General features: G+C 47.6%; 1 non-coding gene across 1 annotated transcript; it reads left to right on the top strand.

Moving 5' to 3' along the window:
• Nucleotides 1-1892: 1892 nt before the first annotated feature.
• Nucleotides 1893-1996, top strand: LOC117978234 (U6 spliceosomal RNA). Its single transcript, XR_004669143.1, has one exon. It is a non-coding gene; the product is annotated as a U6 spliceosomal RNA (small nuclear RNA).
• Nucleotides 1997-22529: the final 20533 nt, after the last annotated feature.

Genomic DNA, 22529 nt, shown 5'->3' with positions numbered 1-22529 from the left:
CTCTGTGTACCTCCTCTCACCAACTATGCTCTTGAAAAGGAGGATGACCACTTTCTAGTTTTCTTAGTTTTTTTCTATTTCAGTGTTTCTTAAACTTTTTCTGGAGAGTCCCTGTATAGCCAAAAAAAAAAAAAAAAAGTACATAGGAGACCTGAGAACATAGCTTAAAGCAGCCTTTTTTTAAATCTAGAACTTTCTTTGAAGCCTTACGTTTTCTCATCCTAAAAGTTCTTAAGGCCAAGTGAGGTATCTCGTGCCTGTAATGCCAGCACTTTGGAAGGCTGAAGTGGATGGATCACTTGAGCTCAGGAGTTCAAGACCAGCCTGGACAACATGGGGAAACCCCATCTCTAGCCAGACGCGGTGGCTCATGCCTGTAGTCCCAGCACTTCAGAGGCTGAGGCAAGCGGATCACCTGAGGTCAGGAGTTTGAGACCAGCCTGGTCAACATGGCGAAACCCCATCTCTACTAAAAATAACAAAAAGATTAGCAAGGCATGGTGGCGTGTGCCTGTAGTCCCAGCTGCTAGGGAGGCTCAGGCATGAGAATCGCTTTAACCTGGGCAGCGGAGGTTGCAGTGAGCCAAGATCACACCACTGCACTCTAGCCTAGGTGACAGAATCAGACCCTGTCTCAAAAAAAAAAAAAAGTTCTGAAAGTTGTTTGCTTTACTATACAAATGTTTTAAATGACATTCCAGTTAAATCTAACTCTCCCACAAATCCTTGTGTAAAATTAATGTTCCAGGATCATATACTACCTTTGTCATTGTGTGTATAGTGAAGTCCCTATTGCTTAGCGTAGCACTTTACACCTCTTTCTACCCGTCTGTTGTTGTATCTGCTCACACCTGATTTCTGATTGTGCCTGGAAGACACTTTGCAACTTTATGCTTCTTTGCCTTGTAAACCATTCCCTTATCCTAGAAGCCCTACATCACCTTTCTCCCTCTTAACTTCTATTGGAGCATCTTAACTTCTATTGGAGCATCTTTCCTTTCTGTTGGCCCTGTTCAGATAGTAACTCCTTTATGGCATTTTCCTCTTTCTCTTCCTCTCATCTTCCCGTGTTTCTTTTTTTTTTCTTTTTTCCTTTTTGTGAGATAGGGTCTCGCTCTGTCGCCCATGCTGGAGTGCAGTGGCCCCATCTCAGCTCACCGCAATCTCCTCCTGGGTTCAACTGATTCTGCCTCAGCCTCCTGAGTAGCTGGGATTACAGGTGTGCACCACCATGCCCAGCTAATTTTTTTTCATATTTTTTTGTAGAGATGGGGTTTCACCATGTTGGCCAGGCCGGTCTCGAACTCCTGGCCTCAAGTGATCTGCCCACCTCCACCTCCCAAAGTGCTGTGAGGTTTTTTTGTTTGTTTTTTCAAGGCAGGGTTTCACTCTGTTGCCCAGGTCTCTAGAGTGCAGCGGCTTGATCATGGCTCACTGCAGCCTCGAACTCCTGGGCTCAAGCGATTCTCCCACCTCAGCCTCCCATGTAGCTGGAATTACAGGCATACGCTGGCATGCACCATCATGCCTGGCCAATTTTTGTATTTTTTTTAGAAATGGTGTTTTACCATGTTAGCCAGGCTGGTCTCCAATTCCTCAGCTCAAGTTATCCACCTACCTTGGCCTTCCAAAGTGTTGGGATTACAGGCATGAGCCACTGCACCTGGTAACAAGTGTTTTGAAAAGTATGAAAATTGTATAATTGAGAACACTGGGAAAAATAATTGGGGGAATCTAAGCGTGACTTAGGATGAGCAGTGAGTTATTACATCATTTAATACAAGACATCATTTTACATTTAGCAGTTGATGGAAATAAGCAATGACTATACTCCTACTGGCTTCTTGGTAGCTTTTGAGATACCTACTTCAGATGAAAGTATTAAGAAGTTTGTGCTCACTTTAACAGCACATAAACTAAAATTGGAGCGGTACAGAGATTAGCATGGCCCCGGCAAAGGGATGACACGCAAATTCGTGAAATGTTTCATATTTTTTTAAAAAAGAAGGCCGGGCGCATTGGCTCACGCCTGTAATCTCAGCACTTTGGGAGGCCGAGGCGGGCGGATCACGAGGTCAGGAAATGGAGACCATCCTGGCTAACACGGTGAAATCCCATCTCTGCTAAACATACAAAAAATTAGCCGGGCAAGGTGGCGGATGCCTGTAGTCCCAGCTACTTGGGAGGCCGAGGCAGGAGAATGGGCATCAAACGGGGAGGTGGAGCTTGCAGTGAGCCGAGATCGTGCCACTGCACTCAGCCTGGGCGACAGAAGCGAGACTCCGTTTCAAAAAAAAAAAAAAAAAAAAAAAGAAGTAAGTTTGAGAGAGGATGAGGAAGCAAAAAAAAAAAAAGTTGCTAAAACGGCTTTATTTTTTAAAAGTTAGGTAACTTCTTTAAGCCCTTGTTTCTCACACTTCAGTGATTGGCATTCACAGAGTTTGCCATAGTCACATATTACTCATATTATTTACTTACAGATCTGCAGTGCTGCATCTGAAACCACTGAGGCCAGATACATGTTTGAAAATCCAAATGCTTTCGGGTTTTAAAATGACATGCCTGTAGTCCTAGCTACTTAGGAGGGTGAGGCAAGAAGATTACTTAAATCCAGGAGATTGAGGCTGCAGTGAGCCATGATCTTGCTGCTGCACTCCAGTGTGGGCCACACAGCGAGAGTTCTTTTTTTTTTTTTCGAGACAGTCTTGCTCTGTCGTCCAGGCTGGAGTGCAGTGGCGTGATCTCGGCTCACGGCAACTGCCGCCTCCCAGGTTCAAGCGATTCTCCTGCCTCAGCCTCCCAAGTAGCTGGGACTATAGACGCATGCCACCACGCCTGGCTAATTTTTTGTATTTTTAGTAGAGACAGGGTTTCACCATGTTAGCCAGGCTGGTCTCAAACTCCTGACCTCAGGAGATCCACCTGCCTCAGCCTCCCAAAGTGCTGGGATTACAGGCATGAGCAACCATGCCCGGTGTGTTTCATTTTTAAAAAACTGTAGAACTACTTTTATTGAGAGTTTTAGGACCCTTCCTGATAGACATAGAGAATCTATCAGGAATGTCATGAACCAAATCGTGACATCAGAATGGGAAACTGATGATGAAGAAAAGAGCATTGCAGGTTACTATGCAATGCAGTCTAGTATCGGGAGAAGTGTGAGGTCCATCATGGGGGCCACCATGAGTGAAACAAAAGTGCTTTTGTGCAAGAGTTGGAGCATGGCCCTGCTTGTGGTCAGGAACGATGTTCCTTTATTCACAGATCTTGGGCCAGATCTACCTGACTCTATATGAGTCAAGTAGATCAAGGCTGATAACACTTTAAAATTATTAAATCTTTTTTTTTTTTTTTTGAGATGGAGCCTCTCTCTCTAGCCTAGGCTAGAGTGCAATGGTGTGATCTTGGCTCACTGGAACCTCCACCTCCCAGGTTCAAGGGATTCTCCTGTCTCAGCCTCCCAAGTAGCTGGGACTACAGGCGTGCACAACCACACCCGACTAGTTTTTGTATTTTTAGTAGTGACAGGGTTTTACCATGTTGGCCAGGCTGGTCTCGAACTCCTGACCTCAAGTGTTCCCTCCACCTTGGCCTCCCAAAGTGCTGGGATTACAGGTGTGAGCCACTGTGCCCGGCCAAAAAATATTAAATCTTGAGGCACATGCAGGAGTAAACCATGCTCAGACCCAATCTTCGATGTTACTAAAAATTGGAGGGGATCACACTTCATGGTTTTGTTTTGTTTTGTTTTTTTGAGACAGGGTCTTGCTCTGTTGCCCAGGCTGGAGTGCACTGGTACGATCACAGTTCACTGCAGCCTCAAACTCTGGGGCTCAAACAATCCTCCTACTTCACTCTCTAGTTGGGACTACAGGCACACACTGCTGTGCTCGACTAATTATTATTATTATTATTATTATTATTATTATTATTATTATTATTATTTTGTAGAGACAGGGATCTTGCTATGTTGCCTAGGCTGTTCTTGAACTCCTGGGCTCAAGCGATCCTTCTGCTGCAGCCTCTCAAAGTGCTAGGATTACAGGCATGCCCAGCCACTTTGGGGCTTTTTTAAGCCAACAGCAAAAAAAGACTATAAGAGAGAAATTTCCCCTTGGCCGTCTTGTTTCATGGATTCATGGAAACTCCCATTAAACAGCCTGTCACAAAAAAAGATATGCCAAGGAAAATTACTTGACAGCACTCAGTCAAAGTGACATTTTAAAAAGAGACTATTGCCTCCTCCATCTTAAAAGAACTGACCTTTTGAGCCATGAGAAATAAAACAGAGGCATCTGATCGAATGATAACAATGCACTTCTGAAGATTCAAACATTGGAACTTCATGCATTGGACACATATCTATTGAATGACTCTTAAGTGAACATACTGCCCCTGCCTGCTTCCAGAGGGTACCAGAGAGGTCTGAGATGGTTCATAAAGGCCTTCACATGTGCTGTCATATTTAACAATCAGAAAGGTACTTGAGGCAAAGAATCTGATCATCTTTGTTTTTCCTTGAGAAAATGCACTCAGAGAGGTTTACTGACAATCCCAAAGGTGCTTGGTTGGTGCTTAAGAGATCTGGGTTTAAAACCTCAGACTGCTGTCTACTATGGCCTGTGTCAGAAAGACTGGGGTTGGAATTCCTGTTCCACCACTGCTGTGTTATTTAACCTCTCCAAACCTAGATTCTCAACAATAAAATGGGGGTAGGGAGGGAATTAAAGTACGTACCTTATTTTTTACAGACAGCATCTTGCTCTGTCGCCCAGGCTAGAGTGCACTGGTGCAATCATAGTTCACTGCAGTCTCAACCTTCCAAGCTCAAGAGATCCTCCTACCTCAGCCTCCCTAGTAGCTGGAACTTCAGGCTACACTACGCCCAGCTGCTATTTATTTATTTATTTATTTATTTATTTATTGAGATTGGATCTCACCATGTTGCCCAGGCTGGCTACTTAAAAAAAAATTTTTTTTTCAAGACAGGGTCTCACTCTGCCACCCAGGCTGGAGTACAGTGACACAGTCTCAGCTCACTGCAACCTCTGCCTCCCAGGCTCAAGTGATCTTCCCACCTCAGCCTCCCAAGGAGCTGGGATTACAGGTGCCCACCACCACACATGGCTAACTTTTTATTTTTTGTAGAGACAGGGTTTGCTATGTTGCCCAGGCTGGTCTCAAACTCCTGAGCTCAAGCAATCCTCCTGCCTTGGCCTCCCAAAGTGCTAGGATTACAGGTGTGAGCCACCATGCCTGGCCTTGGCTACTTTAGTTTTGCTTTATTTATTTATTTATTTTTTTGAGTTGGAGTCTTGCTCTGTCATCCAGGCTCCCAGGCTGGAGTGCAGTGACACAATCTCAGCTCACTGCAACCTCTGCCTCCTGGGTTCAAGCAATTATCCTGCCTCAGCCTCCCAAGTAGCTGGGACCACAGGTGTGCACCACCATGCCCAGCTAATTTTTGTATTTTTAGTAGAAATGGGGGTTTCACCATGCTGGCTAGGCTGGTCTTGAACTTCTGACTTCAAGTGATCCGCCTACTTTGGCCTCCCAAAGTGCTGGGATTACAGGCAAGAGCCACCGTGCCCGGCTGCCTACTTTAATTTTTAATAAAGGGTTGTTATATAAGGGGTAGGTGAGAGAATGAAGTAAAATTGAGTGTTACAGTCTCCAGTTGTTAATCACATTATAATTATTCTCTTTTAAAAGTTACCAACAAGTTATTTAAATAATCGAATGGAACCCTTTGGAAATACAGTGTTCATGCCTCTAGTATTAATGCCACTTTTTACTTCGAGGCCAGCAAGCTAGATTCCGATGGCCTTCCCTTTCCAGGATGGGAAGGGGATGATTGACTTCAATTTTCCCCCTTCCGTTACTTCTCTGCTCCACATCATTTCTGTGCTGATGCAGGGACGATTTCCACTCCTTTTACAGCGTAGATGTTAAAAGCTGCGGAGCAGCTCATTCATCATTTTCCGCAGAGCTTTACCCCTCACTTCGCCAGCCAGCTAAATGCAGGCTGTTCTTGACTCTCTGACCTAGGCCCATTGCAGGGCGAGGGCCAGGCTCAGGAGTTTCCAGGGTGAAAACCAGGTAAGCTTGATGTTGGAAGGATGAAGAAGGACCCAAAAGGGTCTGAGATGCAGAGCTCTCCAGAGGGGCCTGGGAGCCTGCAGGGAAAGAGGACTCTCTTTATATCCTGGAGGCCTGGTGCGACTCTAGTTGGTTTCATGTTTGTTGCCAGTAACAGCAGCTCACATGAAGCGGTGCACCATGTTCATTTTACATGGATCGTCTCAAGGACTGCTTACAAAAAGGCCAGGAAGTAGCTGATGTTCTTCCCATCTTACAGGTAGGGAAATTGAGGCATGGAGAGGCAAAGTTACTTGCCCATGGTCAAACAGGTAGAAAGCAGCACTGGCAGATTCAAAGCCAGACATCTGCTCTCAGATACACGCCCTGGGCCTCAAGGCCAGTTTGCCTGGGCATTTCCCTTTAATGTCTCCTCTCTGGAAGTGAATGGTGTCATCAGAAAGGTTCCAGTGCCAGCACCAATCAATGACTGTCCCAGTGAGAGCTTGGGCAAATCCCTTTACCCCTGCAGGGACTCAATTTTCTCACCTGCAACATGGGGGTATTAATAAAGCCACCCCCCGCACCCCCGGCCCCCAGCCCCTCCACCTGGTTGCAAGAGGAGTGGTTGTAGACTAAGGGCCTGCGTCAAGTACAGAACCCAGGAGGGGTCCGCCCAACTTTAACCCTCTCTCCAAATCCTCTGGCCTGAAGCAGCAGAAACCCACGTGGGACTGGGGGCTGCCCCCTTCCGGGCCTGCCCCAAGCAGAGGGGTCCCCATCTAGCCCCGCGGGGCGACGGCGGCCGGTGGCTGCGTGAAGGGCCCCCTCCCCCGACGCCGGGGAGCAGGAAGGCCACTCGGCACCATATTTATTCAGGGGGAGCCGGCAGCCCAGAGCTGGTATGCGGCGCTGGGAATTCCTGCAGGAAGGAGTCCGCGCCTGCCCTTTTTGGGTTGTCTCCCGCCCGCCGCTCCCGCCGCTCCCGGGGAGGGGGACCGGCCCGGCCCGGGAACCTCGGAGGAGCTGGTGCCGCGCGGGGAGCGGAGCGCCCGGGCTGCCCGCGGGTCCCCGGCCTGGCGCGGGGCCAGCCCACCGCCTCGACTTCCTTTTATGGCCTGTGTGTGCGTGCGTGGACAGGAGCGGGGAGGGAGCGACGGGGAGAAGACGGAGAGCCTGGGGAACAGAGAGAGAGAAAGCGCAGAGATAGGAGTGAGACACGCGGGAGAGATGGAGAGCAAGAGACATAGAGACCAGAGACAAAGTGAGACAGGAGGGAGAGACAGATACATCGACAGATCTAGAGAAGCGAGAGGGACAGAGACAAAAGATAGAGCGAGAGACAGCAATGATCAGAGTGACAGACATGCAGAGACAGTGGCAGAGACAGAGCGAGAGAGCCTGTGATGGAGAGAGACAGGGAATGCAATTTTAGTCGAGGAATCCTTGGGGAAGGGAAGTTGTTGAAGGGAACTCGCAGCCTCTGGGGGCACACCCACTTTCTCCTTGGATCTTGACACTTGCATCTTGTAAATTATGTAATTATTACCGCCACCGCCTTTCCCCATTTTGCAGCTGTGGACACCAAGTCTCAGAGAAGTGAAGTGACTTGCCCAAGGTCACGCAGCTGGCGAGTGGCGCACAGGGGAGGGGGACAGCTGAAATAATCACAGTGGGCTTATTTTTAATTTTTATTTGTATTTTGGTCGTGGTGATGTGGGTGGAGGTGGAGATGGCAAGTTGGGAAAAGTAAAAACTTCCCCTTCCTGCACGGTTCCCAGCAAGGGTGGGGACCTCCTGTCTTGCACTTTGCAAAATTCAAGAAATCCCCTTTCCCTACCCTTCACGCTGCACAGCCGGCCCTCTTTCCAGACAGTGCGATGCCAATAAAATGGGAAGTGGGGTGGGAGATGTCAAGTCAGATCCACCACAGCCCCAACACGGGGAGGAAGAGGTTAAAGCCTATGCGGCTGGAACCGACTCAGGGAAGGCGTTCTCAAGCATCCCGCACAGACACTGCCTGCTCGACCCCCTTTCTCTAGGGATCCGGAGCGTCTGCGACCGCCTCGGGCCGGGGGTGACACTCCCGTCCCTGTGCGCACCTGTTCCGTGCGCCCTTGTGCGGTGCGCACCTGTTCGGTGCGCCCTTGTCCCGGGCGCCCCAGCTCCTTGCGCTCCCGCCGGGGGTGCGCCCTGCAGGGGGCGCGGCGAGGGGGCCGCGAGGGACCCTCCCCAACTCCACCCCTTCGGCCTCCTCCCCTTTCCCAGCCGCGGGCAGCTCCGGGTCTATAAAGAGAGGCGTCCGAGACGCGCAGGGAGATTTGGACGCTCCGGCCTGGGAGGTGCGTCAGATCCGAGCTCGCCATCCAGTTTCCTCTCCACTAGTCCCCCCAGTTGGAGATCTGTAAGTAGTAGTTGTCCTTCTGGGGGCAGATTGCAGGGGAGGGGGGTGTTAAAAGTCCTATAGGGTATTCTATAGGGGCTGGGGTGCACTTAGGGGTCCCTGTTGTCAACCTCGTAAGGGCCATGGTGGGGGCAGAGTTGTGATTTGGATTTCTCTCTGCCTTATCGTCTTAGATTATCCTAGACTTTCCCCAAACAGCATTTCTCAAGATTGCCAATGAGAAGTACCATTTTGGGGGTGCTTATTAACGATATCAATGCCTGGACCCAACTCCATTTCCCAACTCTAGAATCCCCAGAAAAACTGCCTTAAAAAAAAAAAATTAGTCCCGAGTGATTCTTGTTAAGAGGCTAATCCAGGAGATATGCTCCCTTGGAAATCTCAGAGGTCCGGTGCAGACAATCAAGGCATCTCACTTTTATTCTAGGCACCAAAAAATGTACAGCTGAACTTCACTGAAAAGTCACTTGCTATCACACAGACGGGCAAAGTGAGGCTCCTTGTGGATTTGACCGTATTGCACAGTTGTGTTGATAATGCATTAAATCAGTTAAAAACACATGGGCATAGGCTTAGCAGAAAGGAGTGTTGTGTTTTTTTTTTAATCAGTTTAGGGGAGGTTCTTCTGTGTTGAGAACCCCTGGGAGATAAGGCTGGTTGTGATCTAGTTTGTTACAGCCCACTTTTTCCTCTTCTCCAAATTAAAAAAAAAAAAACTCACCCAGGTTGACCCCAAAGGGCCCCCAGATACCCAGGTGGGCTCCAAAGTCTCCATTTGCTTCCACGATCTGCAGGTGCATTAGGTAAGATTACACTAGAATTTCCCGCAGAGCCACCTGTGTCAATGCCACTCTCGTGCCCAACCAAATGGGTAAAACGAGAGAAAGTGTGGCTACTGCCTGTTGTAAGTTTTCTTCCAGCACAGGGTCTGGTAGGGATTTTGCCACTTGAGAAAAGGTACCATCCAAAGCCATGCTTGTCAAGAAGTAAAAGAAAATATTTAGAAACCCAAGGCGGGAGTGTTTAATTGCAGTATGAAGAACTGAGAGATTAAATGGTGAACTGTCTGGGGTTTGGCAAAAAGAAGGCAGGCTATTAATAAACTGCTTTGCATAGTTTTTTGTTTCTTTGATTTACTTAACGATACTATTTTAGAATTGTTCAGAGAGGGAACTTGACGCTGAACTGAAAGTCATTAGGTGGCAGGGTGTGAAATAAGATAGGGAATTTTGTTTGAAGGAAATTGATGTTTTCCCTTTGAGATAGCTACCTTTGATGGAACACTTCAGTGCCACATGCTGTTGCAACATTTAACTTAATTTATCTCATTTAATCTTTGCAACAACTTCATAAGAAAGGCGTTATGATGCCTGTTTAGTATACAAGGCAGCTGAGGCTCAGAGAGGTAAAGTGTCACACAGCCAGCAAGTGGTAGAACCCATTCCCGGGTCAGTTTGAGTCCAAGTTCATACCCTTGACCCCACTATCTTTCTTCTTTACCATGGACACAAACTTGCTGGGGTCAGGTTTCTGGTGGGACTAAATGCTTCCAACAAAGTAAATGTTTATCACCATGTCCTTTGAAGAAAACATAAACTGACTTTTTGCACATTTAAAATAAAAGGCACTGTTTGTCCCCTGATTGAGGGGGTGACCTAGCTGAAACCAGTGACCCTAGGTGGGCTGCCATGCCGAGAGTCCAGAACGTGAACTAGCTGGGTCTTTTCCGAGAAGCCGCCAGGCTTGCCTCGTAAACACCATGTTTTTTTATGATCATGTCCGAAATAGATGTGTTATTCCGTTCAAGGTATCTGTTATGGATTTGTTATCATTACTTTTCCGTGGGAGGGCAGAGATTGAGGCAAACATGCCCATTTATGGAAGCATTTTCCATGAGGCCATCCCCGGCCCCCTCATCAGTTACCCAGCCTTGCACTGCAGCCCGGTTGGTCCTGGCCCTGGGGATTTGTCTACCATGTCCCTCACCCATTGAAGAACTAGTGGAGAAACCCTAAGGAGAAGAGATTTGGGAGGAAAGTGGGATTCTTTTTTCCTACCCCCTCTTACTCAGAGGTTTGATTTTTTTGGGTGGGGGGTGGGAGGGAATTGTCTCCTTTCCACAGGGCTTGAATCCAAACAGGTGGGTCTTCCACGTTAGGCACAAGCGTGTAATTCCAAGAGCAGATATATAGTAGATTTTTCTTGAAAACCAAGTTCAATTTTCAATCCAGTAGAATCATAGAAGGTCATAAGCAAATTTAAAAATCATCTCCAGCACCTCCCCAAACCTCACTTTCTCATCCGGGAAATGGGGCTAATGAGAATAACTCATGTTTTTTGGGCACTTTTGCCTGGCGAGATGCTAAACCCTTTGTGGACATTATCTTAAGTCTTCATAACAACCCTTTAGAGTAGATACTGTTATTATAACTGGCTTTATTTTACACATATGGAGTCTGAATAACTTGCTTAAGATAGCTCAGCTAACCAGTAAGGAAAACAAGATTCTACAAATCTAGGTCTTTCTAACTCCAGAGTTTCACAGATTACCCTCATGGGAGGATTTGATGAGCTAATGTGTATGAAGGGTTTCGCACCGTGCCTGGCCCCTGGTAAGCTTTAGTGATGGTTATTTATAGCAAACACAACCAGAGAGTTCAAGATGTTTGCTCAGTATGGCATGGCTCATCTTTGGCAGAACCGGGAAGCCTAAACTATGTGGCCGTTAAAGGAGAAGCTTCTCTTAATTTTCTTCCCTTTGATCTCATAAACCTCGTTTCTATTTGGGCTGAAAGTGGTGATTAGAATCTTTAATATATGAAGCTACCATTCCTTACCTGGATTGGGAATGTTACAAATTCCAATTGCATTTGTTTAGGGTTTTGTTTGTTTGTTTTTGAGACAGAGTCTTGCTCTGTCGCCCAGGCTGGAGTGCAGTGGTGCGATCTTGGCTCACTGCAACCTCCGCCTCCTAGGTTCAAGCACTTCTCCAGCCTCAGCCTCCCGAGGAGAGAGTAGCTGGGTTTATAGGCGCCCACCACCATGCCTGGCTAATTTTTTGTATTTTTAGTAGAGATGGGGTTTCACCATATTGGCCAGGCTGGTCTCGAACTGCTGACCTCAAGTGATTCGCCTGGCTTGGTCTCCCAAAGTGCTCAGATTACAGGCGTGAGCCACCGCGCCTGGCTTATTTAGGGTCTTGATGGCATACTTTAAGGGATGGTCTTTTTGCTCTCTAGGTCTTCTCCTTCCACCCCTGACCTTTCAACTTTTAACCCTGGCCACACAATGGAGGAAAGACTGAGTTTAGAGAAAGACAGGCAAGAATTTGAAAGAAACCTTGTATGTGATCCAAGGACAGAGGAAGAAGCTGCTCACAGTGTCACAGTGGCTGAAAGGGGAGGTCGGACATCTGTGACTTGTATCAGGGTTTCAGGGGCTAAGGAGGAACAACCTCATCAAAGTTGCTAGGAAAGGGCCATAGAGGCCAGGTATGGCAGGTCATACCTGTAATCCCAGCAATTTGGGAGGCTGAGGTCGGGGGATGGCTTGAAGTCAGGAGTTGGAAACCAGAGTGGGCGACATAGCGAGGCACCATCTCTACAAAAAAATTTTTAAAATGAGCTGGGCATGGTGGCATGCATCTGTAGTCCTAGTTATTCAGGAGGCTGAGTGAGGCAGGAGGATTGCTTGAGCCCAGGAGTTCAAGGCTGCCGTGGGCCCTGATTGCATCACTGTTCTCTAGCCTGGGCAACAGAGTGAGACTCTGTCTCAAAATAAAGGTGAGGAGCATAGAACTTTACTGTACCAGGCTGAAAAATACAAGGCCCAGAGAGGGCAAGTGACTTGCCTAGCATCACCCAGGGAGTTTTGGGCAGAGCTGAGACTTGTAACTCGAAGACCTAAGGATCTTCCACAGGCTAATGAATAGCTTGTTTGTGCTCAAGGGGTGAAGCAGTGAGTTGTTAGGACAGGACTGTGAATAGGGCTGACATATTCAGATGTGTCAAACATCGCTAATGCCATCTCTGACTAAATTAGGCTTCAAACAGATCGGGATTCTAATCCTGGCTCCCCAGCTTTTGCAAGGGAGGGCCTTGCATTTACCTTTCAAGACCTCGATAGGCTTAGCAGGAAAATGGGAATAATAGATAATGCCACTCTTTCATCCTTGGACTTTTTGTCTAATTATATGAATTTATCTGTAGGATAAATTCCCAGAAATGCGCTTGCTGAGTTAAAGGGCATGCGTATCTAAAATTAATAGATATTGCAAATGACCGGCTAAAGACATCGCAGACCAGGCGCAGTGGCTCACGCCTGTAATCCCAGCACTTCGGGAGGCCGCAGCAGGTGGGTCACCTGAGGTCAGGAGTTCAAGACCAGCCTGGCCAACATGGTCTCTGCTAAACCCTATCTCTACTAAAAATACAAAAATTATCTGGGCATGGTGGTGGGCACCTGTAATCCCAGCTACTCGGGAGGCTGAGGCACGAGAATCGCTTGAGCCTCAGAGGCAGAGGTTGCAGTGAGCCGAGATCACACCACTGCACTCCAGCCTGGGCAACAGAGTGAGACTCGGTCTCAAAAAAAAAAAAAAAAAAAAAAAGGCATTGCAAATTGCAACTTGTTGCAGTCACATATGACAGCAGTCCCCATCCTCTTGGCACCAGAGGCTGGTTTCGTGGAAGACAATTTTTTCCAGGGTGGAGTGAGGAGGATGGTTTTGGGATGAAACTGTCCCACCTCAGATCATCAGGCATTGGTGAGATTCTCATAAGGAACGTACAACCTAGATCCCTTGCAGGTGGAGTTGACAATAGGGTTTGTGCTTCTGTGAAAATCTAATGCTGCTTATCTGACAGGAGGCGGAGCTTAGGCAGTGATGGTCACTCACCCACCCTCCCCTCCTGCTGTGTGGCCTGGTTCCTAACAGGCCATTGACTGATACTGCAGCACAAGGGTTGGGGACCCCTGACATAGGAGACTATACATTTATTTTAAGCTGTGGTATGCCAGAATTGTAAAATATAAAACACAGTGGGGCTTTCAGGGCCAGAAATAATCAGTTCTTGCTCGCTTCCAGAAGCATCCTTCACAGGGGCTACCGTAACTCTTACCAACCGAGTTCTCTTGGTTGGGAGGAAAAAATAGTGTTATGCATTCAGAGAACTTCTTTCTGGAGTTACTTGAAACCATTGGTATTCAGATGATTAGGCAGATGTCACAAGGCAATAAGAATGCGACAGGTTCACCATTCACTTTTCTTCCTGTGAAAGTGAAGTAGGGCTTTCTTGGGAACAAGCCCTTGGGAGGTGGGGGGATGTGAATGGTGAGGGGAGGGTAGAAGTGGTGGAGTAGGGTCAGGGGCAAGAAAGGGACTTTCTGCTAAGGATTAATCGGGTGTCCATTTACTCTTAGCAGAAAACTAGGATTAGATTCTGGATTGTACTCCTGACTCCAAATTTTACAAGTGGGGATCCTGCATTTACCTTCCAGGACCTCGGTCATCTTAGCAGGAAAATAGCAGTAGCAGGTGATGCCACCTTACAGAGCGCTTAGGAGACAGTGAGATGGTCTATATAGGAAGCTGTCTGGCCTGATACCTGATGAATACAAGGGGCCCAATAAATACAGTGGCTGTTATGAATAATAGATCTAAACTGCCTTTTTGGTACTACTGGGGACCTGCCAAGCAGGTGCATTTAGAGTGCCCATTCCCTCTCCCTGCGACACATTTGACGCCTCCCGACACCTGGACCAGGCCTTGAGCGAGGGTTTCCACCACAGAGGTCCTTCCAGCTGGCGAATTGTGTTGCAGATCAGGTTGAGAGAACTTCTGTTTTGCCTGTGTGGCATTCATTCATTCGTTTATTTGAAATAGAGATGGGATCTCACTGTGTTGCCCAGGCTAGTCTAGAGCTCCTAATTCAAGCAATCCTCTTGGCTTGGCCTCCCATAGTGCTTGGATTACAGGTGTGAACCACTGTATCCAGCCCTTTATGACATTTAGAATATGAGCAATTTTCCTTTTTTCTTTGTTTTCTTTTTGAGATGGAGTCTCACTCTGTCACCCAGGCTAGAGTGCAGTGGCATGATCTTGGCTCACTGCAACCTCTACCTCCCAGGCTCAAGCGATCTTCCCACCTCAGCCTCCCGAGTAGCTGGGACTACCGGCATGTGCTGCCATGCCTGGCTAATTTTTGTATTTTCTGTAGAGATGGGGTTTCACCATGTTGTGCAGGCTGGTCTCAAACTCCTAAGCTCAAGCGAACTGCCTGCCTTGGCCTCCCAGTGTTGGGATTACAGGCGTGAGCCACAGTGCTGAACCCTGCATGGTATTTAGAATATAAGCAATACTCTAACATCTGGTCTGGGTCACTCTGTATTACTTACCTGATCTCCAAAAACATTTGGGTTTGTGTCTCTGGTCCAAAATCTTTAGCCAATGGCTTGGCAGTAAAATCCTGAGGGAAGCTGTTGACCAGGTGAGGTGATGTGCAAATCCTATACTCTCTGGGCTCTGGGATATTTAATTTACTATGTATTTATTTATTTTCAAGACAGAGTTTTGCTCTTGTCGCCCAGGCTGGAGTGCAGTGATGGGATCTCAGCTCACTGCACCCTCCACCTCCTGGGTTCAAGCGATTCTCCTTCCTCAGCCTCCTGAGTAGCTGGTATTACAGGTGCCCACCACCACACCTGGCTAATTTTTGTATTTTTAGTAGAGACGGGGTTTCACCATGTTGGCCAGGCTGGTCTTGAACTACTGACCTCAGGTTATCCGCCTGCCTCGGCCTCCCGAAGTACTGGGATTACAGGCATCAGCCACCATGCCCGGCCTAATTTACTTTTTATTAATGCTGAAGCAGAGAGGGCAAGATCTTTTGCCCCTGAGTTCTTCTGGGAAAAATGAAACTGATAGCAAAACAAGCAACTAAAGCAACCTGACATTCTCAGTTGGTCCAGTTTCAGCCCTTTGACTGGGAGTCACAGACGGGTCCCATAAAATGGTAGAGCTGGGCCAGCCTACCATTGATTTATTTTCCCTAAATGAAAAATACAAGGCCCAGAGAGGGCAAGTGACTTGTCCAGAGTCACCCAGCAGGTTTGGGGCAAAGCTGAGACTTGTTACTTGACATCCTAAGGTCTTGCAGAGGCTAATGATTAGCTTGTTTGTGCTCAAAAAATGAAGCAGCCTGGGCGTGGTGGCTCATGCTTGTAATCCTAGCACTTTGGGAGGCTGAGGCAGGCAGATCGCTTGAGCTCAGGAGTTCGAGACCAGCCTGGGCCACAAAGTGAGACCCCTGTCTCTACAAAAAAATGCAAGAATTAAAAAATTAGCTGGGTGTTCTGGTGCGTGCCTGTGATCCCAGCTACTTGGGAGGCTGAGGTGGGAGAATGGCTTGAGCCTGGGAGGCAGAGTTTGCAGAAAGCAGAGATCGTGCCACTTCACTCTAGCCTGGGCAACAGAGCCAGACCCTGTCTCAAAAAAAAAAAGAATGAAGCAGTTGTTGGTCAGGACAGGACTGTAAACAGGGCTGACACACTCAGATGTGTCAAACATCGCTAATGCCAAAGGTGACAGAGTCATTTGTTTTCATCCAAACATTCGAGAAAGTTGGACGAGGTGACTCACGCCTGTCATCCTAGAGCTTTGGGAAGCCAAGGCAGGAGGATCATTTGAGATCAGGAGTTTGAGACCAGCCTAGGCAAAATAGCAAGACCCCCATCTCTACAAAAAATAAGCCGGGCATAGTGGCCCACACCTGAGGTGGGAGGATCCCTTGAGCCCATGAGTTTGAGCCTGCAGTAAGCTGTGATTGCACCACTGCACTCCACCCTGGGCATATAGTGAGACCCTTCCCCCAACCAAAAACATTGAGAGCAGCTCTTGATGAGTGAACTGTACTTCGTGGTCAGCATTTCTGGGTAGTAATTTCAGAGCTGTCCTTTCAGCCCTTGGAGCTGATGCAGGACCTTAAACATGAGCGCTGGTGGAGGAGGGAGGGTTGGGAAGGTGCATCAAGGTAGATGAAGAGTGTCCCTGGGGTTGGGCCAACTGGCGGTCCGTCTCTGGTCCAGTGTGTTCACCTTGCCCCCGTCTGACCTTCTGCAGTTGGTATTCCGAGTTGAGTTTGACTAAGTGAGAGCTGCTCTCAGCTTTAACTGCCTTTCCCGAGACAGCCCTTGTTTTTATTCTAAAGCTGTGGTTCTCAACTGGAAGCAGTTTTGCCACCCCAGGGGACATCTAGCAGTGTCTGGAGACATTTTTGATTGTCATGAGTGGAGGAAGGGGTGCTACTGGCATCAGGTGGGCAGAGACCAGGGATGCTGCGGAACATCCCACAATGCACGGAAGAGCTCCCCTCACGACACAGAATGACGCAGCCCAAGAGTCACAGTGCAGTTTGTGGCCAGCTGCGGTGGCTCACGCCTGTAATCCCAGCACTTTGGGAGGCCAAGGTGGGAGGATCGCTTGAGGCCTGGAGTCCAAGACCAGCCTGGCCAATATGGTGAAACCTCATCTCTACTAAAAATACAAAAATTAGCCAGGCATGGTAGCGCATGCCTGTAGTCCCAGCTACTTGGGAGGCTGAGGCACGAGAATCACTTGAACCCAGAAGGTGGAGGTTGCAGTGAGCTGAGATTGCGTCGCTGCACTCCAGCCTGGGTAACAGAGTGAGACTCTGTGTCAAAAAAAAAAAAAAAAAAAAAAGACTTAGCAACTATTATTACTAGTATTAGTATTATTAATTTGTCAGGCTCACTGAATTTTCTCAAAAATTTGGCAAATTTTTGAGAAAACATTCTCAAAACATTTGGCAAATCTGTGGCCAAATGTTGTTTTGGGGACCCAAGGCTCATAGGAGCAAAAGAGCTTTCAGTTTTCTGGATCTGCCAGAGACTCAAGTGTCCTGTTGTGTGTTTTGTGTCTCAGTGAGGGAAAGGGGAATATGTAGCACCTTCCAAATGGATTTGACCTTGACTGCCCCACTGTTTGAAGAGCTTCTCAACCTCCGCAGCTCCACCCCAGCCCAGATATTTCAGGGAATTAGGGTTCCAAGGGGCGTGCTATGGAAAACACCATTCTAGCATGAGTCAAAGCTTCTCATCCCCCATCTTGCTGTCTTTTGACCAAAGCAGATTTTGCATGTCGTAACTGTCAGAGACATCAAAGCCAGAGGGAATCCAGCCTGCTCCAAGCTCTCCTTTTTTGGACAGAGACTGAATCTTTGCACTTGATCTTGTTTGTGTTTTTAAGTCTGAGGTTAGACAGGGTCCCAGGCAATGGAGGCGTGCGTGTCCTTTTATTTTTCTGTTGTAGCTTTTGCTATTTTTTCTGACTTTTAAGGCAACTTATCCACATGGCAATTAGAAAGAACCCACTTAGGGCTGGGCGCAGCGGCTCATGCCTGCAATCCCAGCACTTTGGGAGACCGAGGCAGGCAGATCACTTGAGGTCAGGAGTTCAAGACCTCAGCCTGGGCAACATGGTGAAACCCCATCTCTACAAAGAATACAGGAAAATAGCTGGGCATGGTGGCAGGTGCCTGTGGTCCCAACTATTTGGGAGGCTGGGGTGGGAGGATCACTTGAGCCTGGGAGGCGGAGGTTGCCGTGAGCTGAGGTCATGCCACTGCACTCCAGCCTGGGCAACAGAGCAAGACCCTGTCTCAGAAAAAAAAAAAAAAAAAAAAAAAAAAAAAGAAGTCCACTTTACTTGTCATAGTGCTTAGAACAAATGAAACACTCTCCTAGTCCTCTTGGGATGTAATTGGCTACCATCTGCACAAACTCTTCATTATTGCACAATAATATCAATATACTTAATGCTACTGAACTGTGTTTAAGTGGCCGAGGTGGTGAATGTTAGCTGTATTTTACCACAGTGAAAGATAAGAGGGAAGGAAAATGAAGTGTACTTTACAACCAAAAAAGGACGCACACCATGAGTGTGCAGCTTGATGAATTTTCGAGAGGATATATTTTTTATAGATGGGGGTCTCACTCTGTCACCCAGGCTGCAGTGCAGTGGCATGATCACGGCTCACTGCATCCCTGACCTCCTGAGCTTAAGTGATCCTCCCACCTCAGCCTCCTGAGTAGCTGGGACTGCAGGTGCACACTATCACAACCGGTTAATTTTTGTATTTTTGCTAGAGACAAGGTTTCACCATGTTGACCAGGCCGGTCTCAGCCTCCTGGGCTCAGGTTATCCTCCTACCTCAGTCTTCCACACAGGTAATTAAAAAACATTTTTTCTTAGAGATGGGTCTTGCTGTGTTGGCCAGGCTGGTCTCGAACTCCTGGGCTCAAGTGGTCCTCCCATCTTGGCTTCTCAAAGTGCTGGGATTACAGGCGTGAGCCATGTCACCCGGCCCAACAGTTTGATGAATTTTCAGAAAGTGAACGCTCATAGGACTGGCATTCAGATGAAGATCTAGAGGTCAACCCTCACAAGCCCCCCTCACGTTCTGTCCTTGCAATCATTGCACACCCGAGGCTCATTCATTCCTTATCTGAGTTCTATCACCGTAGATTAATTCTGCCTGGTTTTGGACCTCAGTTCAATAGTCACAGAACCTGTGCCTTTTGTGACCACCTTCTTTTGCTCAAGGATGTGTTGTGAGATGTCCTTTTTTGTGGTGTGGAGCTGTAGTTTACTTCACCTGATTCGAGTCCTATTTTGGGTGTTCGTAATGTGTCAGGTACTGTGCCAGGTGCCTTACAGGATTGATTCCTTTATGGGCATCTGACAAGCCCACCCACCTTATGTGAAAGGCAGAACCAAATAGACTCCAGAATGAGACCCAGGTTTGGGTCCCGGCTCTGACACTTCTTTTTTTTTTGAGATGGAGGCTGACTCTGTCGCCAAGGCTGGAGTGTAGTGGTATGATGTCGGCTCACGGCAACCTCCACCTCCCGAGTTCAAGTGATTCTCCTGACTTAGCCTCCCAAGTAGCTGGGGCTACAGGCACGTACCACCAATCCTGGCTAATTTTTAATTTTTGTATTTTTAGTAGAGACAGGGTTTCACAGTGTTGGCCAAGCTGGTCTCAAACTCCTGACCTCAAGTTATCCTCCCACCTCAGCCTCCCAAAGTTCTGGGATTATAGGCCTGAGCCATCACACTCGGCCTACTTGTGATCAATCTTACTTCATCTTCACACCCTCCCATTTCTCTTACGCATCCTCCAGTTTCTCTCTCTCTCTCTCTCTCTCTTTCTCTCTCTCTCTCTCTCACACACACACGATCTGCTGTGACACCTTAAGAAACAAGAGATTATCAAGGAATTATTGAATATTTTGCCGCATTTCCTATTTTGCTGCCTGTTTAAACTAACCTCGGTTATACTATTAAAAGAAGACGCATCGTATCAAGCCACTTCTGTGACTATGGCTGTCCAGAAATAAACGTAATTAAAACAACCAACAGTAGTAAATGCTATTGGTTAGGAATGAGCAAAGTGGCTTAGAGTCACCGGAAGTGAGAAAGGGTACAGAAACAGAAGGTACTTGGTGTAGATCAGGAGTGTCCTATCTTTTGGCTTCCCTGGGCCACCCCAGAAAAAGAAGAATTGTCTTGGGCCACACGTAAAATACACTAGCACTAATGATAGCTGATGAGCTAAAAAAAAAAAAAAAAAAAAAAAAAATCGCGAAAAAATATCATACTGTTTTAAGAAAGTTTATGAATTTGTATCGGGCCACATTCAAAGCCGTCCTGGGCCCCATGCAGCCTGTGGGCTGCAGGTTAGACAAGCTTGGTGTAGAGAGTTTCATCTAAACCTCATGGCAGCTCTGTAGGGCACCCATTAGGTCCCCAGTATTAATATACAGTAAATCTGAGTCTCAGATCTACGTAAGTCACCCAGAAGCACGCATTCTGCAGTGGCAGAGTCACGTTTGAATTAGCATCTGATTGCAAAGTCTGGGTGTCTTTACATGACTGCAGGTTATCTTACCTCTCAAGAGGAGGCAACCAATCAAATGTTGCCAGCACCAATGAACTTGTACTTTATTTAGGCTCAGAAAGATCTTTTAGGCTAATGAAAATGCCCTATATTTATGAAATGTTCTTGTTCTCTGTGGCTTTCTCTTTTTTGAGACAGGGTCTCACCCTGACACCCAGGCTGGAGTGCAGTGACGTAATCATAGCTCACTGCAGCCTCAAACTCCTGGGCTCAAGCAACCCTCCTGCCTCAGCCTCCTAGTAGCTGGGACTACAAGCACGCATCATCATGCCTGGCTGATATTTTTTTTAAGGGATGGGGTCTTGCTATAATGCCTAGTCTGGTCTCGAACTCCTGGGCTCAAGCAATCCTCCTGCCTTGGCCTCCCAAAATATGGGATTATACATGTGGGCTACTGCCAGCCTCTTTTCTGTCAATTATTTTTTAATCTATAGGTTCCCCTCCTTTTTGTTTGTATTTTATTTGTTAAAGAAAGAGAGTCCTGACTGAGCGTGGTGGCTCACACCTGTAATCTCAGCACTTTGAGAGGCCAAGGCGGGTAGATCACCTGAGGTCAGGAGTTTGAGACCAGCCTGGACAATATGGTGAAAGCCCGTCTCTACTAAAAATACAAAAATCAGCCAGGCGTGGTGGCATGCACCTGTAATCCCAGCTCCTCGGGAGGCTGAGGCAGGAGAATCCCTTGAACCTAGGAGGTGGAGGTTGCAGTGAGCCAAGATCCTGCCGTTGCACTCTAGCTGGGCGACAGAGCATAGTCTCTCACCTTTGGGATTTTAATGCATTGGTTAGCATGCTCTCCTGTGCCTTGCATTTTCCATAGACAGGCGTCAGATCTGGAGGCTTCATCACCTTCATCCCCCATCTCCATCCCCTTTTCTTTTGAGCAAGAATATGTCATTAGTGGTAACGGCACTTCCTGTAGTGGCCCATCTGCAGGCATGTAATGTTTATAATGTCTAGTCAGCTCTCTCTTTTTGTGATGTTAGGGTTAATTAGTAGATTTAGGTGATGGCAGGCGGACCCATCCCTTAAAAATTCCACAAGAGCTCTTCATCTGATATAGTCAGTCTTGTGGTGGGGACCCTAGACCAGCATCATCATCATCACCTGGAAGCTGGTTAGGAATGCATATTCTTGGGCCCCATCCCAGTCCTACTGACTCAGAAGCTAATGCACCAGGAAATGTGAGCCCTATTGGCCTAATGGTTTTAGCAATTACTGGTAGAACTTGCCAACTTGCCAAGACCCTTTCTTTCTTCCTTTCTTTTTTTTTTTTTGAGACGGAGTCTCACTCTGTCGCCCAGGCTGGAGTGCAGCGGCGCATCTCCACTCACCCACTCACTGCAAGCTCCGCCTCCCAGGTTCACACCACTCTCCTGCCTCAGCCTCCTGAGTAGCTGGGACTACACGCGCCCGCCACCACGCCAGGCTAATTTTTTTTTCTTTTTTTTTCTTTTTTTTTTTTTTAGTAGAGACAGGGTTTTGCCGTGTTAGCCAGGATGGTCTCGATCTCTTGACCTCGTGATCTGCCCGCCTCAGCCTCCCAAAGTGCTGGGATTACAGGCGTGAGCCACCGTGCCCAGCCTCTTCCTTCCTTTCTTCTTTCTTTCCTTCCTTCCTTCCTTGGCAAAGTCTTGCTCTGTTGTCCAGGCTGGAGTACAGTGGCATGATCTTGGCTCATTGCAACCTCCACCTTTGGAGTTCAAGTAATTCTCCTGCCTCAGCCTCCTGAGTAGCTGGAATTACAGGCACATGCCACTATGCCCAGCTAATTTTTGTATTTTTTAGTAGAGACAGGGTTTTCCCATGTTGACCAGGCTGGCCTCAAACTCTTGACCTCAGGTGGTCCGCCCGCCTGGGCTTCTCAAAGTGCTGGGATTACAGGTGTGAACCACCGTGCCCAGCTTGAGACCCACTATTTTATTAGCTTTATAAACAGTTACATCCTAGTTTTATTGTTCTGCATGTATTCGCTGGAATTCTTCCATGTAGAAGGGAGTCTTTTTTAAGACAGGGTAACTGGAGTCAGGGGCAGGACACTGTTGGTCTTACTATGAGCTAAGCCAAAT

Source organism: Pan paniscus, chromosome 18 (genome assembly GCF_029289425.2).
Source record: "Pan paniscus chromosome 18, NHGRI_mPanPan1-v2.0_pri, whole genome shotgun sequence".
Taxonomy (NCBI): domain Eukaryota; kingdom Metazoa; phylum Chordata; class Mammalia; order Primates; family Hominidae; genus Pan; species Pan paniscus.
This window is presented reverse-complemented; position numbering and strand designations above follow the sequence as displayed.